An 18,398-nucleotide genomic window follows, 5' to 3' on the forward strand; every position below is an offset into this window, starting at 1 on the left:
GCAAGAGCAGAAGAGGCCTTTGAACTTCATTGCCCTCCCTACTAGTGAGCTTACCAGAGGCAGCTGGACGGCCACTGTGAGAAGCAGGACCTTTCATCTGATCCAGCAGGATTCGCCTTTGGTTTTGTGCCTCAAATTAATCAGCCAGCAACCTTTTTTTTTTTTTTTACATTTACTAATCCTTATGAAAACAGTTAATGGCAGGAACCACTTGCTTCACAGCATCCCTCTCTTATTTAAGTGCAATTTGAAAGGAAAGAAGGAAAGCAATTGGGTGTGAATGTGGGTGGGGACCAAAAACTTGCATTTCGTAAAAAGCTAAGCTGGAGTTTTGAGCCTGAGCATCACTCCATGTTTGCCTTGTCTTCCTTGTCAGATCACAGGCTGGGCGTGCAAACAATTTGTGTTGCTTTTGACAATCGACCACAGGATCATTGACTGCATGTGCTTTTCGTTTGGATGTTTCGTTCAGCAGCTGTTCTCATTGACATAACCCTGTTATGGCGGTCTGTGTTTCCGTTTGATTTGCTCTTGCCCGATGTTTTGTACCAGTCAGCTCTCATTGCCAACTCCTCTCTCTCTCTCTCTCTCTCTCTCTCTCTCTCTCTCTCTCTCTCTCAACCTCCTACACCGTTCACCCCCAACTGCCACCCCTTGACCTATTTGTTATTTCAACCTCCACGATTAAACTGGGACCCCAATTGTTATCAGGAAGATTCAGGAAGGTGGGTGAAAAAGGAAACATAATCTTATCTGAAAATAGAAAATATGATAAGGGCCCCCTATCTTGGAGCTGCAGTGTCCCTCGTGGTGGGGCTGCAGCAGTTCCTTTGAACGTAATCGCTGACACCATCTCTGCTAAATCACCTTTCACACAGCTCGAGCCTTTGATACAAAGGCCTCTGGCAAAATTAGAGCAGGATTCTATTAGACCCCACAGCAAAAAAGTATTTAATACTTAGCTGATCAGAATTATACGGGGGCAACCAACTATAATTGCTATAATGGGAGAGGGGGGTTGTAGGGGCAGCATCAAGGTGGAGGGGGTTTGCATGCCTACTTTCTAGATGTACAAAGTGTGGCAAGGGGGTGGTTTGGCAGCAAGCAGAAGAAAATTACGTGGGCTGGTGCATATAAAGGATACTTCAAAGTCTATCTCCCAGAACTGGGCAAAACTGTAACTGGAGTATAACCCATACGCAATCAGATTTTCTAACTTGCCATCTTTGGGGCGGACGTTCTTTTTTACTCCACTGTAAGAAAGTCAGTTATGTCACATCTTTATTTTGTTTAATCTCAGTCAGAATGGATGTAATTGTCGTGTATCCACACAGATGCCAGCCCTTTTCACATTTCCCCCTGCCAGTTTTGAAAAGTCAACAGTTTGGCAAGCTTAGAATCATAGGATTGTAGAGCTAGAAAGGACCACAAGGTTCATGCAGGGATCTTTTGCCCAGCTTGGGCTTCTTCTTGAACAGAATCTGGAACTATAAAGTGAATACATTTTGAGCAGGTTTTAGGACCAGAAGTGTTATATATAGGGAGTGTATTCCTGGAAGTATCCTTGAATGGAAATAGAGATATACTGTAGGATGGAGCAGGGATGGGGGCCTGTGGCCTTTCAGCTGTTGGACAACTCTCATCATCCCTGACCATTGTCCATACTGGCAGGGGCATATGGGATTGGAATGCAACAATGTATGGCAGGGCACAAGTTCCCTACACACACACACACACACGGTTTCCCAGTGCTTTATCTGTTTTTCTTTATAACATAATACGGTGGATTCCATATTCCCATAGATCCCCTGGTAACTAGGTGGAGATATGCTTCACTCATTTTGCCACTGCCTGTAAACTCAACAGGCAACTGCAGCCCATTATGAGTCTATGGCGAGTGTGCCTCTCTGACACATGTGTTTTCAAATGTTTGACACATTCACAGTATACATTTGTTGGTGGAGGTGTACCCTGGTAATGTGTGAACTGGCCCTGCATTTTCTTTACAGCACTAGACCTAAGAACCAGCTGCAAGATGCAACAAATTATTAATGTGCAGATCTGAGCAAGTAAACATGAGGACTGGGCTCTCAGGGACTTTTTATATGCTAAGAACATGAGAAGCATATACTGTAAGGAGAGTCCTGCTAGCTCATACTAGAGGTCTATTGAGTCCTGCATTCTGCTTCCAGCAGCAGCCACCCAAACACCTCTGGTGTTAGGAGCAAGCTAGCAATAAATTACATGGAGTAAGTGAAGTTAACTCTTACTTAGAAGAAACAGGATCTGTTCAGGAGTGCCAGGCCTAATGAGCACAGCAACTCTTCTTTGCTAGATCTTGCCCCTATGAGGCAGTTGTGGAGACTGAAGAGCTTTGCCTTCTCACTGCTACCTAAGCCGCCTCCTCTCCCAGGTCTTTGCCAAGCAATCTGAGACTAAACTTGCCTTTGCTTCTCCCACTTCATGCCTCTCCTGGTCCTGGGAGACAAGCAGGGAGGGGAGCTTGTTGCAGCAGGAGAGGGAGACACCTGTGCCTCTTCACCAGCATAACTCACCTCTGCCCTCCTGCTTCTGCTTCTGGACTTCTTTAGGCCACAGACTCTCCCTCCTTACTAAACCCTGTTGACTCTTCAGTTTCTGACACCTCCTTCTCCCAATCTTCTCCCTCTGACTACTCAGACCACTCCTTGGGGGTTGCTCAGCTGGTGCCTCCCACCATTCCTCTGTGTCCAGCCAGCCCATGACATGAAGGGAACTCAGATGAAGGGAGATGAAGGGAACTCAGTGGATATAGCCTACCTTGATTTCAGTAAGGCATTTGACAAGGTGCCCCATGATATTCTTGTAAAGAAGCTGGTAAAATGCGGTCTTGACTCTGCTACCACTCAGTGGATTTGTAACTGGCTGACTGACCGAACCCAAAGGGTGCTCATCAATGGTTCCTCTTCATCCTGGAGAAGAGTGACTAGTGGGGTGCCACAGGGTTCTGTCTTGGGCCCAGTCTTATTTAACATCTTTATCAACGACTTGGATGATGGACTCAAGGGCATCCTGATCAAATTTGCAGATGACACCAAACTGGGAGGGGTGGCTAACACCCCAGAGGACAGGATCACACTTCAAAACGACCTTGACAGATTAGAGAACTGGGCAAAAACAAACAAAATGAATTTTAACAGGGAGAAATGTAAAGTGTTGCACTTGGGCAAAAAAAATGAGAGGCACAAATACAAGATGGGTGACACCTGGCTTGAGAGCAGTACATGTGAAAAGGATCTAGGAGTCTTGGTTGACCACAAACTTGACATGAGCCAACAGTGTGACGCGGCAGCTAAAAAAGCCAATGCAATTCTGGGCTGCATCAATAGGAGTATAGCATCTAGATCAAGGGAAGTAATAGTGCCACTGTATTCTGCTCTGGTCAGACCACACCTGGAGTACTGTGTCCAGTTCTGGGCACCACAATTCAAGAAGGACACTGACAAACTGGAACGTGTCCAGAGGAGGGCAACCAAAATGGTCAAAGGCCTGGAAACGATGCCTTATGAGGAAAGGCTAAGGGAGCTGGGCATGTTTAGCCTGGAGAAGAGGAGGTTAAGGGGTGATATGATAGCCATGTTCAAATATATAAAAGGATGTCACATAGAGGAGGGAGATAGGTTGTTTTCTGCTGCTCCAGAGAAGCGAACACGGAGCAATGGATCCAAACTACAAGAAAGAAGATTCCACCTAAACATTAGGAAGAACTTCCTGACAGTAAGAGCTGTTCGACAGTGGAATTTGCTGCCAAGGAGTGTGGTGGAGTCTCCTACTTTGGAGGTCTTTAAGCAGAGGCTTGACAACCATATGTCAGGAGTGCTCTGATGGTGTTTCCTGCTTGGCAGGGGGTTGGACTCGATGGCCCTTGTGGTCTCTTCCAACTCTATGATTCTATGATTCTATGATTCTATGATCTGGTAAGTCCACAGGCATGACTTGAAGACAACAGGTTCCCCCCAATGTTTCTCCCCACCAGCCAGACGTAGTGCCATACTGCCTCTGAATCAAGCAGTTTCATGTAGCCATCATGGATGATAGCTATTCATATCCTTATCCCCCACGAATTTGTCAGATTGTCTTTTAACACCACCTGACTCATGGCTATCGCCACATCCTGTGATGACAAATTCCATAAATGAACAACAGAGTGTCCAGTCACGGTTCCTAATTAAAGCCTCGTTTTTAAAATGGCTGTTCTTCCTGCTCAATTTAACCCGAACTATTTTCGTGTCTTTTGGGAACAATTTTGTTGTGGAGAGATGAAGGCACTGCAATGGCATTATAGTATGTCATGCTAATTTCATTTTTGAAGCCAGAAGTATTGTTATTTTAGAACATTTATAGAGCTTTCAAATGCTTTTTTTTTATGTCTTCAATTCATCCTCGCAACAGCTCTGTGCAGTGAAAGCACAGAGCTTCATCCTCATTAGGTACACAAACTGAAGCCTACTTCTGAACACATCCCCTTGCTGGAATGGGATGGTGTGGGGAGAATCTTTGCAAGGGGGGGAACCCCCAAGTTTCAGGTGCTTTAAATATATTGTTAGAGAACTGCAGTTGCTTTGAATTCATCTCCCCTAAAAGGTCCATTAGAAGTCACTATTTTGGCTTCAACAGGCAGCTAGTATAGACCTTGCCTGTCTAGTATAGACCTTTCAAAGCGTGTGGTGCGCTCAGTTCTTATATAGATAATTTGCAGCACCTATGGCTTTTGTTTCCTTTCTATAGTTTCCTGTGGCTGCAAAGACACTCTTTCTGTTTTCTTCTTAAGGGTCAATGGAAACCATTGTTCAGGAGCGCAATATACAAGAGGGACATCATCCAGTTAAGTGCAATCTTTTCTCAAAAGGAACTTTCCTGTGAACCCACGTTGGTCTTTCTCTGGTGTGGCCAACCCACTGTCCAGAATCCCTTACATCTCCTACGTAAACAGGTAAGAGGAGGTCCATGGAAGTTGTGCCTCTGCACCATCAGTGTTGTAGGAATTAGAAGTAGATAGGTAGCCGTGTTGGTCTGCCATAGTCAAAATAAATTTTTTTTTTCCTTCCAGTAGCACCTTAAAGACCAACTAAGTTAGTAGGAATTAGAAACTCTGAGTCAGGTACCCATTGAGGAGGAATAGCTCTAAATGTTTGTGCATTGTTCATAGCGCTGGTTCATGCATTGGACTGGATACATTGGATTTTTTTCACCTTTGATCAATGGCAACTCAATGGCAACTCAATGTGTCAACCGCCTCCATTGAACACCATAATATTTGAGCTGATCTGAAGCAATGTGAAAGTGATGTTTGATCTATAGTGGTTTAACCCATGATCACCCGTTTACACATGCAGGTTATCGCTTGATGAACACGCATGTGTAAACCAACCACAACACATATGTGTATTTTGTAATTTGGATATCCAAATCAGAGTGCATAAATAAATCTCTTCAGAACCAGCTCTAATTCCGAGACCAGCTTTTGAAGTCTCCTCCTGTAGTTTCAAATAAGAAAGTGTCATTGACTGATGGTAATTTTCCTTACTGCTGTTAGTGAAGACTGGTGTCAGGAATCCCTGGAACTGTGAAGCCTGACATTTTAAATCTCCCGTATAGTTAGCTGGAATAGCAGATTCCATATCATGATCCCCTGCCAGTCACATGCCAAACCAGCATCCCTTGGTCTCCACATTGCTGTCAGGTAGGAACAGCCTTTCTCCTACTTCTCACCTTATGGGAGGAACTGCTGGTGTTAATTGCCTCTTCCTCCAACATCCCCTGCCTACGGGGAACCCTCCACATTGGTCATTTGCCCTTCTGTCAATCACAATCATTTCAATTATATAGCATCATCCTTCCATTGCTTTGTCACACATCTTTCAACCATCTCCAGAGGCTACTGATGACAAAGTGACCCTAGGCAGAAGTCTGCTGCAACAAGGTGGTGCACCTGAAATGTCTAGACTGCAGGGATTAGAAATACATATTCAGTGTTCTGAATTTCTCCATATGAAACCTCCTGGATGAGTCCTTAGTCAATGCTGGTGAGGTCTGAACACTTTGTTAGATTGATTATGTGTAGGTTCGTGCATGCCTTCACACGTTATTTGTGTGACTGCAGTATCATGTGCAGACTTTGTGGTATGAAATTGCCATGGCAGTTCAAACACCACCAATGGACCTTTTCTATTGTCACCAGTCAACTGAAATGCAACCCTTGCCAATGACGTCAGTTCACATATTCACCATGAGTCATCAAGTGATGAGCCATCAAGTCAGGTACATGCATTTGTGAATCAGCCCTAAGGCGATCCCCCCATGCGACAGAATTTGAGGAACCTCTTAATGTGGCACCTCTGGAACCCAGGCACCAAGAACCCAGGGAATTTCGCTAGAAGCTGCGTGGAATGTTGACTCATGAAGCCTGAAATGCAAATCCACACAAAATGATTCAGAGTAAACAGGGGGAAATAAAATCCTGCCTTGGAACAACATTAGTAGCAAAGGAGGGAGAACTTCTGAATTTATTTTAACACCCCCCCATAGGATCCTTTTCATGTTAGGATGAGAGTGGAACAAGTGAGTCTTGAAACACAGGCTGCGTTTCCGCTGCCCAGTCTCCCACCCTACAGGCTCTCTCTGCACGATGCTTCTTACCAGAGGGGATCGCAGGGCGGTTGCTCAGCCAGTAACCTTCGTCTGCTTCCTGCCGAGCTTTCTCTCAAATTATTTTTTTATCAAAAAGGCCCAGAAATTTGATAGGAGAGATGAGGAGATGGGCAACTACCAGGAAGGATAATAAAGAAGAACTGTCACTTCTCTAGCGGGAGCTTTGTTGGGCCTGCTGGTTTCTGCGATAAAGACACAGCAGCTGTTTTGGGTTCTATATCAAAAGGTTGATTGGGCTGCTTGATTATATACGAAGCATAGATTTTGAAGCTCAGCTTAGCATTCCCCGAAAGCGAATCAGTTGCGGGGTAGGAGCTTGACATGTTTGTTACAATCACCACAGAGCTTTGCTGAGCTGGTTGTGGCTCGAGGGGCGTTTGGAAGTACTTTGGGTTTGGTTTATTAAAAGCCACGTTGGATTGAAAGAGCTGATTTCATAACATTACTAAGGATTAATATTTTGATTACTCAAGGCTTTTGAGGCAACATTTCAGTTTACCCTTTCATCACCCCGTGCTGCTGATTTAGAAAGAAAACAGGGGAAGGATACATGTAACTGCCTATCGTGTTGGGCTGCTGGCACGACAGTTTCCTTTTCTTCAGGGCTGTAGTTCGGTGGCAGGGCATCTGCCTTGCATGCAGAAAGTCCCATGTTTATTCCCTGGCATCTCCCAGTAGGGCTGGGAATGTCTCCTGTCTGAAACCCTGGAGAGTCATTGGCAGTCAGGGCACACAATGGCCTGCCTCATTATAAGGCAACTTCCAACGCTCCTGTGTTTCCACTGCTTCACACAACCAGGGAGTGAAGTGGTTTGTTGCTGTTGTTGTTTAATAGCCAGACTCCATTATGTGAAACAGCCCAGCACTTAAAAGTGGAATGCCACCTGTGATGATGTCTGAATGGAACTCGGTTGCCAATAGTTGAACACATGAGGGCTGTTCACATCTGCAGAGAGGTGGGATGAGTAAGGCCAGGTATCCCCAAACTCGGCCCTCCAGCTGTTTTGGGACTACAACTCCCATCATCCCTAGCTAACAGGACCAGTGGTCAGGGATGATGGGAACTGTAGTCCCAAAACAGCTGGAAGGCCTAGTTTGGGGATGCCTGAGTAAGGCCATGCCTACCAAGCCCTGCTGTTGGTGTGTCTGCATTCTCAAAGCCCACACCCCTGCCGCTCTGCCCCTGGTGCCCATGACCCTGACAACTACATGCCTGCTGCCTCCACCCTGAGGTGTGGACATCAGCACAGCAACAGTCAGGAAAGGAAAGCTGTACGTATCTATGTTTTCCATCCAGCTAGGAATCCTGAGCTTATGTTCCCATTTAGCTGAATGGGATGGTGTAGTGGGCTGGGTCACTGAGCCATAGAATCATAGAATTGTAGAGTTGAAAGGCTCTGGGGGGGTCATCTAGTCCAACCCCCTGCAATGCAGGAATCTCAACTAAAGCATCCAAGACAGATGGCCATCCAACCTCTGCTTGAAAACCTCCCAGGAAGGAGAACCCACAATCTCCCAAGGGAGACCATCCCACTGCTGAACAGCTCTTACTGTCAGAACGTTCTTCCTGGTGTTTAGTTGGAATCTCCTTTCTTGTAACACGAAGCCATTGGTTTGAGTCCTACCCTCCAGAGCAAGAGAAAACAAGCTTGCTCCATCTTCAATGTGATAACCCTTAAGATATTTGAAGACAGCTGTCGTATCTTGGGTGTGCAGTTGTCATGGGCGAGGGGTTTCCTTTATTCACCATCCTGCTCTCCCGTAGATGCATGGAGGGTAATAAATGATAAATCATCTACATGTGATCAGAAACCAAGAGTTCTGTTCAAGTGTTGTAGTCTTATGTGGGTAGCTAAGGGTTGGATCCTGACACCATAATTCTACCTCCTGTCTAGATGCATTCAGTCTACCTAGAATGAATGCCAGGGTGGGGGGGAGAGGCTTCAGCTGGTTCCCCCTCTTTTTTCTACTAAGAAGCTTCCCCCACCCCCAAACATAGTTTTACTGAAGTTTTCAATACAGGAAAGAGTAATAAGCATGGCAACATGCCATTCAAATAGGCAAAAATGGTCCTGTAATAAGTTGTGGCACATATAAAGAATAACTTTCTCTCTATACATATACAATGAAACAGAATGGAGCATACATGCGTTTGCAAAAGCAATTACAGAAAGCAAATCATTTGAATTAAGAAAGTAATAGAAGGTGTTTCAGTAGCAAACAAACACAAGATGATGCTATGAAGGGTACATTAAGTAATCAAACAGGATAAAGACAATACAGAATAGAACAATTAGCCACAAAGAGCTCCCCACAAAGGCTTTGGTTGTTAAGTCAGTGCTTTTGTGTGCCTACTCTTCCCCAGACTTGCTTTGAGGAAGCTGTCCAAGGAAGTCATTCCTGCAACTGGGGCTAGATGGATCCAGCCCTCCAAGTTGGTAGGCTGATAGACTTCTTGGCCTTAAAAACCTGCATGTAAATACATTATTGTGATCCCTGCCTCTGAGAGAGCCTAAGTGCTTCCAGGGGAAAGAATTGCAAAGAAAATTGATTTATTTTTTAAAACATTATTTATTTAAAAAGGTATGCATTGCCTTTTAGGGAAATTTGTCCATACAAAGCTTACGGTTTCCAACAAAAAAAACTCTACCTAGCTATAAAAATGCAAACTACAGCGCGAGAACAATAAACCTGCATCAAAAGTGAAGTACAAAAATAGAACATGAAACATAATGAAGAGCATAAAAGGGTAGGAAAACATAAAAAACCCAACAAGAATTTAAAACTGCGGAAGGAAAATGCCTTCATTGTCTTCATAATACCAGCCAGTTTATCTGCTGGCTTCTGTGTCTTCTGGAGGATAAAGCAGACTGAGTGGAGTGAGGAGGTGCCACACTCAGGTGGTGGATGAGGAAAGGCAGCAGATCAGCCCCCAGTCAGCCATTCAGCATTATTTAACACTCTGGAATGCTGTCAGCCCTTTGCAACTGCAGCATGAGAACACTGGAAGAGCTCATTGGATTCAGGCCAATATCCCATCTCGTCCAGCATCCTGTTCTCACCATGACCAACCAAATGCCTGTAGGAGGACCGCAAGCTGGACAAAGGCACTCTCCCTTCCTGGGGAGTTCAGAAGTGTTCAGAAGTGTTGTTTTTTTCTTCTGACAGCATTTTGAGCATGGTGGTTGCCTGCACTGCTGCCATTTTGCCCTTGGCAAATACTATTTAAAGTTCAATACAACCAAAACTGTTAGGGTTAGCCTTAAAAGTTAAATAGCACTTGCTGTTGCTGTAGGAAAGCAAGCACTCTTTGAGGCCTCCTCACCTGCACATACGTTGCTCTGAAGAACTGATGCGCTAGGGGGACAAAGTCCTTCGATCCGCTTTGATTCCGCAAGCCTAAAGTTTACTCCAGCCGCTGTGGTAAGTCAGGGAGACCTGTCAAAGTGGAAGGAAGAAACGGCCGAGGGAAAAACGTGTCCCTGGTCAGCGCCAAAATGCTCCTGCAAAGTTCAGCAGCCTGTTGACAGAGCAGCCATTGTAGTGCAGCCCTTGGAGGGTTACGGAATCTAGTTGGCTTCCTGAATCCCCTGGGGCTGGATGCAAGAAACTCAAAGAAGTTTTCCTGTTGCTGCTGCCATTTCATTTTTTCCCAGCCCAAGGCAAAAGATTGGGGTAAAGCAAGAAAAAACCCAACAACAACCCAAAAACGCTGGCTGATTTGAAGTTTACTCAGTGCTACACATTCCCATTGTTCCCTTCTTTCTCTACCAATTGTTTACATTTAAGCCCCAGATGTTGCTGTGCATGCATTTTTACTTGCCAAATGCACCGCATTGCAGGGTTTGCAGTCTTTAAAGAAAGAGTTAAGTGATCACTCTTCTCCCCCAAGTCTGTAGAAGAGGAGAGTTTGGAGGAGAAGGGCACACATATTGCAAGTGATACAGGGGGAGGTTCAACATGGAAGGGCCCGGATACTGTAAGCATAAAGACACTTTGAGAATACAACATGCTTGTTTGTGTGCGGCTGAAAATGCTTGACCGCGCCCTGGATGCTTAAACGTTACAGGTATTCTGATTCGATGCAGCCATGTATTTTGATATGTACTCTGCTACTGGTGGATTTCAATAGAAATGCTAACCCAAATTCACTTTGTTCCTTTTAGATAGTCATCATGAGATGTGGGGGGAGCAGGGTGGTTTGGGGAAAGAATCAATGGGACCAGATGCCTTTTGGAAAAAGATTCGAAACTTCAATTATCCAATTAAAAAGGTCTTAGCTAGCAAGGCTGGGAAAGCCTGAGGCCTCGGAAAGCCACCGTCAGAGTAGACGTTACCAGCTTAGATGGATCAGTGGTCTCACTCAATATAAAGAATCTCAGATGAATGCATCCTGCCCCACTAGTGCTCATGTAAAAACCCAGGTGTCCCTGTGCTCTGACACACAGGCAAACTGTCTCTTGAACTCTGAAACCATCTATGTTACGTAAAAGATGCCTTCTTTCCAGTTTGTTCCTTTGGTGCTGATGTTGTTTCCTTCTCCATGTCTAGAGAAGAGAGGAGGGGGCTTTGCAGCTTCTAGTTGCTAGCCTGAGATGCCTAAAACCACAAAGCGCTTCTTTGAAGTTCAACTCCCTCCTGAAGTTTCTCCCCCTCTTGCTTGTGAAATGCAGATTTTTTTGTGCATGTTAAACAAATGACCGCCTTGAGCCAAAGGCTTTTTTAATGGAAGGTATGTGCTGAACTGACTCCTTCCAAAACCACTCTTTTACTTTATTTTAATAGCAATATCATGTGTAATGGTTTCTCTGAGCCTTGTTGTCATAGCTTCTGAACCACCCTGCTTAATTCTTGCTCGGTACGTTTGAACATAAAATTTGCTTATCATTCCAGGGCATGTGAACAACGGCAAATAACAGGGTGTAATTACCGTGTTTGTTAAACAGGATCCATTTGAAGCTATTGAGATATGTTTCTTCTCCTTTTCCTTTCCCCACATGTGGCTTTTAGGGCTCATCCATGCTTACCTTTTGCCCAGCTCTTTCCAGAACAGGCCTGCACTTTAAAACTCAGTGACCTAGCGCTTAAGGACATGGAGCTTTAAAGCGTGAACATTGGTGTGTCCGTCACCTCCGCTCTGATGGGGAACTGCCTCCCTTGCGCATGAGGGTTCCACTGCAAGCACAAGCTCCGGCTCATCTTCTTCCCCGAGCTCAGTGGTGGCAGCATTTGGATGGGGGGAACGGGACGCTCTGGGATCACATCAGAATCTGGGATGGTTTCTGTAATTCTTGGAACGTCCCAGGAAAACCAGGACACCTGAAGGGTATGAGGGTTCCATAATCTCTAGGTAGGGATGGCAAAGACTTCTTTCTGGAAAACCTGGGGAGCGACTGCTAGGCAGGGCAGATAATACCAAGCTAGATTTGACTATTTTTCTGACTCGGTATAAGGCAGCTTGCTGTGTTCCCACAGGCTTACAGAACTAGGCTTAAGTCGCATTTGGCAATTTGAGCAATTAAGGATGTGACCCTGTAGCGCTTCCCCGGGAAGTACGCTCCACTGAGCTCAAGAGGCCTTACTCTGTGACTGTGCTCTTTGATGTATAGATAGAGGAAGATGAGATACGGATATTAAAGGTTCATCCTTGACAGGAGAGTTGAACGCAACGCCTACGCTGCTGTGGCCTGTTGTGCTCTGTGTGTTGTGTAACTTAGATGCCAGATGCAGGCTCTCCCTGTAATTACTCATTTAAGCGAGAGTGGTATCAAGTGACTTTGCTGACAGCCTTGGAGCTGCTGACCTTAATGTATTTTAAAAGTTTATCGGATACTGAACCTCAGCTAACCCGTGGCTGGATCTGGCATAATAATTTCCATAATCCCCAATTCATTATCTTAAGAGGGAACGTATTGTTTTCCTAATTAAGTCCATGCACACGCTCCGCTTCTTCCCATGCAAATACACTGTTGCACAAACTAATTAAAGAGAATATACAGCTATAAGGACTCGAGCTGTCTTTTATGTAAGCTCTTTAAATGGTAGAAAATCTCTTCCTCCTGTTCCTGGCAAATAATAATATAAAAACTTGCAACGAAACAATGAAGCCATCTTGTTGGCCGGCTTGTTCAGAATCAATGCTTTGTTGCTTGCCTGAGTTTTGAAGCCCCATCTGAGATCAATATCCATTTGTACTAAGTGTTGTTTTCTGTGCAGAAAAAAGGTTGTGTGTGTCTGGTGTTTGTTGACCTGACCAGCCTACCTTGCAGGGTTGCTGCTAGGATTACTTAGATAATGTATATGAACACTCTAAAGCTCTATAGGATTTTACCTTTCGAAAATTTGCTCTGAATTTCTAGATGGTGTTTTAACACATGGTTTGAAATCTCTTCAGCTCTGATTGTATGTTTGGGTTTATTGCTCCGTTGTTATATAATTATTTATTATAGTGATGGCTTTATTATATGGTCCGCCCCCCCTCCCCGATTTGTGATCTGCTCTGGATGCCCTTTAGAGTAAGAAAATAGGAAGATTCAAGCCTCACTAGTTGTATATCTGTTTTGCATCCCAGATTCTATCCTGCCTCAAACCCTGGAGAGCAGCTGCCAGTCATTGCAGACTATACTGAGCTAGAGAGACCAATATTCTGACTTGGTATAAGTTGGCTTCCAGTGCTTCTTAGGGATCATTACCATCATGATACTGACCTACATAATGTGCACTGTGAGATGCACTCATTAAGCATCTTGTCTGCACACACATGGACTGACTCAGTGCCGTTTACACTGCCACAAAAGTGGGATCAGTACATGGTCCTACTGTCTTAAACCATTCCTAGGTAAAAGGTTTATGATTCTCTTACAGGTCTTTTTCCTGCTTCTGCCAGTATATGACCAAGGGCAACAAACAGCAAAAATTAGGGGTAGCAGATTGTGTTTACTTAGATGCCAGAAGTGTAGGTCTGTTGTGACTAGTCCTAGACATAGGTAAAAAAGGTAAATGACCCCTGTACGGTTAGGTCAAGTCAAAGGTGACTATGGGGTGTGGTGCTCATCTCGTTTCAGGCTGAGGGAGCCGGGTCATGTGGGCAGCATGACTAAACCACTTCTGGTGCAATGAGACACCGTGACGGAAGCCAGAGCGCACGGAAATGCCATTTACCTTCCCGCTGCAGTGGTACCTATTTATCTACTTGCATTGGCATGCTTTCAAACTGCTAGGTTGGCGGAAGCTGGGACAGAGCAAAGGGAGCTCACCCCATCATGCGGATTCGAACTGCCAACCTTCCAATCCGCAAGCCCAAGAGGCTCAGTGGCTTAGACCACAGTGCCACCTGCATCCTGGCCCCAGGCATACATAAGGTAATGTCAAAGGTCAGTTGTGATTAGGGCACAGATACTGGGCACAGATGACATCCATAATCTTAGGGACACATTGCTTGGCCTCTGAGATCATGGTCATTGTGGCTGGTCAATAACTGTGATCACTAGTCTCTCATACACTGTCTACACATGCAAGCATATGGTAACAAAAAACTGAGTGCCATGGCATGCTGGTGGGTAACTGTTTATTGAGAGTTTGAAGTTGGTGGTAAATCAGGAATGCAGAACCTGTGACCCTCCAGATGTTGTTAGGCTAAATTTTTCATCAAGCCCCAGCCAGTATAGCCAATAGTGAGGGCTGATGGGAGTTGTAGTTCTAGCAACATCTGGAGAGCCACAGGTTCCTCACTCTTGTAATAATTGCAGAAGAGGACTGAGGTGAAAGTTGGCACCTATTGGAACATGAGTTGAGCTACAGTGGAAGATAAACCAAAGTAACAAGGTGAGAACTAAATATAACAGGAATACAGTAACAAGAACACATCCTAATAGCTGGGGTGTGAAACATAAATACAATCGCATCATCTAAACATGTGTGAGAGCATATTTTTCTTCGTGCAAATGATTAGTGGCTTGGGGGTGAGTGCAGAAATCATTTATTCTTCATGCTATTTATATTTCCTTCCTGAGCCATAGAGTTTAGGGTGAACCAAGAGCACAAAATAGCTAAATGAACAACTTCATGTTCTGCATTGTATGGGCAGACATAAAACTGCACCTACTTGGGTTCAACAGATTTTTTACATGAGGATTATGGGAGCGAGTTGCATTTTGCATAGCTAATAACTGAAGTAGTGGAAACAGATGCATCTCAGTGGTCAACATCTTGCACACACTACAAATAGTTCCAAGCGCTTTTCTTAACTGGCATCCTCTAAGCAACCATAGTTAATTTCCCTTTTTCATCTAGTAGCTGAGCCAGGATTTCGGGGGTAAATAATCAGTCATTGATAGTCTTCTGATGGCAATAAAGTTTTTTGATTGGGGAAGTGTGTTGCATTGTTGCCAGATAAATCAATATTCTCAGCAGTGTACAGCTGCTTTGATCCACAAAGCAGCCCATTGTTGAAGCCCATTCAGCTGAATGGTTATAGTACTGGTGGGGTAATTTGAAGACTCATGTCTTTGGCATGTCTCCCTTACATACGAAACTGCAAATTACCAGTATGGCTCTGCAAGGGATTGTGGGTATATCATATGAGAGGTTTTAGGCTCTGTATCACACTGTCGTCAGCACTATGATACCTTAAGGGAAGTCATGACATTTAAACTGGTATAAAACTGGCTGATGTGCATGGATTCAATGCACCCTTAGCGTGCTTTTGATCTCCAACTTCCCATTCTCCCCAATCAGTGATGTAACTAAGGTCTTGCATAAAGGCTGGCACAGATGTTGGCAATTTTTTGCATCCATCTGTCTCCGGAGACAATGGAGGAGTGCGCCTTTGTGGGCGAAGTCAAACCATTGGAGAGTTACAGCGTCTGCTGTGGCTGTAGAGGCCAATTTGGGAGAGACATGTTTTGTTGCAGCTGGGGCAGATGAAGGTTTCCGGTTGTGCTGATGCAGATGTTGGCAAGTCAACTTGGAAAAGAGAGGGCAGGGGAACAAGCATGAATTGTGCCAGTCATTTTTATTTACATGTCTCTTCCTTTCAAGTATAAAGTGGGGCAAGAGGTTCTGATTTTGACATCCAAAGGGGCGCAAGGGTGAGAGGAGCCAAACCATCCCTGATCTTACTTCTCCATCTCCCACTGCTTCTCCACTGTTTACTTTAGATGTGAAGGAAGGAGGCATGGCATCACCTATAAACATGGCTGACACTGTCACACCTAGTATCTGGTCCTTGGTTGCGTCAGTTGTCTCTGAACCCTACTAAATGAGAAGAAGCACATTTCTCTATGCCAGAGACCTGTTGTGAAGCTCAGTGTTTTGAAGGATGCAGGGTGCTGAAGCATCACACACCATTAATAGGTGTTTTGTGCTAGGTATACTGATTGAGTGGTATTTGTTTTTCTGCTATATTGAGCTATTAGCAGGCTTTTCCTCTCTCCTGGAAGGAGTAGTGACACCATATGGTGGAAGGTAGGATTTCCCTGACCGGTCCGGCTTTGTGCTTCATAGATAGGCCTTCCGAAGCGGCAAATTTCATAAGGGCACCCCTTTGAAACTGAAAGAGCAAAATACATTTTCTCGTCTCTGTAGCAGGCGTCCATGTAGCGGGAGCAGGATGCCTTGAGGCCCCAACAACAGAGCTTCAAAACCAGAGAATGAGCAAGCATGCCATTTTCCAGTCTCCTCTTATCTGATGTAGTCTCCAGAACAGACAGACAGGACTCCAGCAGTTAGTATGAGGGGAATGTGGGAGTTGGTAAATATACTAAGGCACACAGAAAATGAAATGAGCCTTCATTTCTAGGATGCTTCCAGCTCCCTAGTCCTCGGTTGCAGCAAGTGGGAGCATCCTTGATTCCACGCTCAAGAGGAGAGATGAAAGAATGCCCCATATTTGACACTTTGCGAGTTGGCTGAACCCTACAGCATGGTCTTCATAAAAATCCGAAGTCCATAGCTTCAAAGCCTTTTCTTGACTGGTGAAAGCCCTAAAAATTCCTGGAAGGACTGCCAAAGGCCAACAGGTCTTGATTCCATCAACTGCTTTCGGTTAGAGCCGGGCTCTGTTATTTATGAGGGCCAAGGGGAGGCGAGATGATTCCAGATGGGTGGCGGAATCAAATATAGCTGTGATAAAAATCAAGGCACTCATGCGAAAGGGAAAACATGTCTGCAATGGAAGGACTGCAGCAGGCACACACATTGCGGCTCCTCTTAGGGTAGCTATGAATAGCTTGTTATCTTCTATGAAGTAGTCCCTGTGCTTTGTCACAGTGTTGCCTATGGGGGATTGTGGCTCAACCACCACAAGGTGAGGGAATAAAATGGCAGGTGTTTAATGACTGCCAACCAGCAGTTAGGAATTCTTGAAGCAGGAAGTGAGGAGCAAAAGGACTGGGTTGTTAGAATATCACTGCTTAACTGTTAGGATGGTAACACGACAGCACCTCGGCTCTGGCACAAAATGCCAACAATTGTTAAGTGAGGACTGAATGCCTTGTCCTTTTTGTCGTACATCTCTCCAAATGCTGTGCTGGACATTGTGGGTAGAGCTTCTTTGGCATCAAGAGGAGGTATGGGGAGAGGCAAAGAAACTCACCATCTTTGATGGGCTGGTGAAATTCAGAGAAATTTTCTGCTGCTCTACTTAGGGTCACCTATGTACCCAAAAGAGCAGTAGTAGTAGTAGTAGTAGTAGTAATAATAATAATAATAATAATAATAATAATAATAATAATAATAATACTTTTATTATGGGTGCCTCCAGACTGTCAATATTTTGCAGGAGGGATTCAAGCACATTGGAACATTAGGATTGTGCAGTTAAAGTAAATTAAAGGGCTTTGTCATCCTAGCGCACCAAATCCACTTCACACGGACACAGCATTTTTGCAGATTGGAAAGTAGCAGGGAAATGCATTGGAAAGTGTGGGGAGAACAAATGGGCCCCTGCTGAGTTTCTCAGCTTATCACAGGAATATTGTACCACTTTTGGTGACATCCATTTTGTTCCAGGTTCAGTTCAAAGTGCTGCTGTTTGACCTTTAAATGTCAGAATGGTTTGGAATCAGGATTTCTTTTCTCCTATGAGCAGGAGGAAGCCCTGCTTTATATATAGGCCCCAGGGTCTCCCCTGTGGTGGCTCCAGGATTTGGACTCTCACCTGCCACAGGAAGCACAGAAAGCCCCCTCCCCCTTATTGCTTTCTGCTGATAAGAGTAAAAGTCAGCCTTTCAAAAGGCATGAGTATCATCAGAAGCTGCCTTATACTGAGTAAGACCATTGGTTCATCTAGCTCAGTGTTGTCTGCACTGACTGGCAGAAGCTTTCCAGGATTTAAGCGAGGGGCCTCTTCTCTGCCTTGCCTGGAGATTGAATTTGGGAAAGTTCTAACACAGCTACAGCCCTTCTGGGTTAAAGAAACCTCTGGTTTTTGTCTCTTAAGGCTTTTATTATTGTCACTGCTGTTTTAGTGCTAGGTAGTTTATTGCCATTTTAATAGTTTTATATTGTTTTGTTGGATTTTTGGTTTGTTGAGGTTGTTAGGCTCCTAAGAGTCCTTTTTTTGGGGGGGGGGAGGTATCAGACTGGTTTTCTCCTCCTTCCATGTTTTTGCATCAGAGGCCTAAACAGCCTGTGATCTGCCAAGCTCAATGCAATCCACTAGATCTGCATTGGGACCTGACAGGTGCTTGTCCAAGCCCAGTCCAGCC

At 44.7% G+C, this 18,398-nt stretch overlaps 1 long non-coding RNA gene across 1 annotated transcript; it reads left to right on the forward strand.

Annotated features, from left to right (window-relative positions):
• The first annotated feature begins 210 nt into the window (after nt 1-210).
• Nucleotides 211-7,889, forward strand: LOC308581731. The gene is made up of 3 exons (XR_014005223.1): nt 211-725; nt 4,811-5,014; nt 5,113-7,889. It is a non-coding gene; the product is annotated as an uncharacterized lncRNA (long non-coding RNA).
• Nucleotides 7,890-18,398: the final 10,509 nt, after the last annotated feature.

This window comes from Podarcis bocagei, assembly GCF_964188305.1.
Source record: "Podarcis bocagei genome assembly, chromosome: 2".
NCBI classification, from domain to species: Eukaryota; Metazoa; Chordata; class Lepidosauria; order Squamata; family Lacertidae; genus Podarcis; species Podarcis bocagei.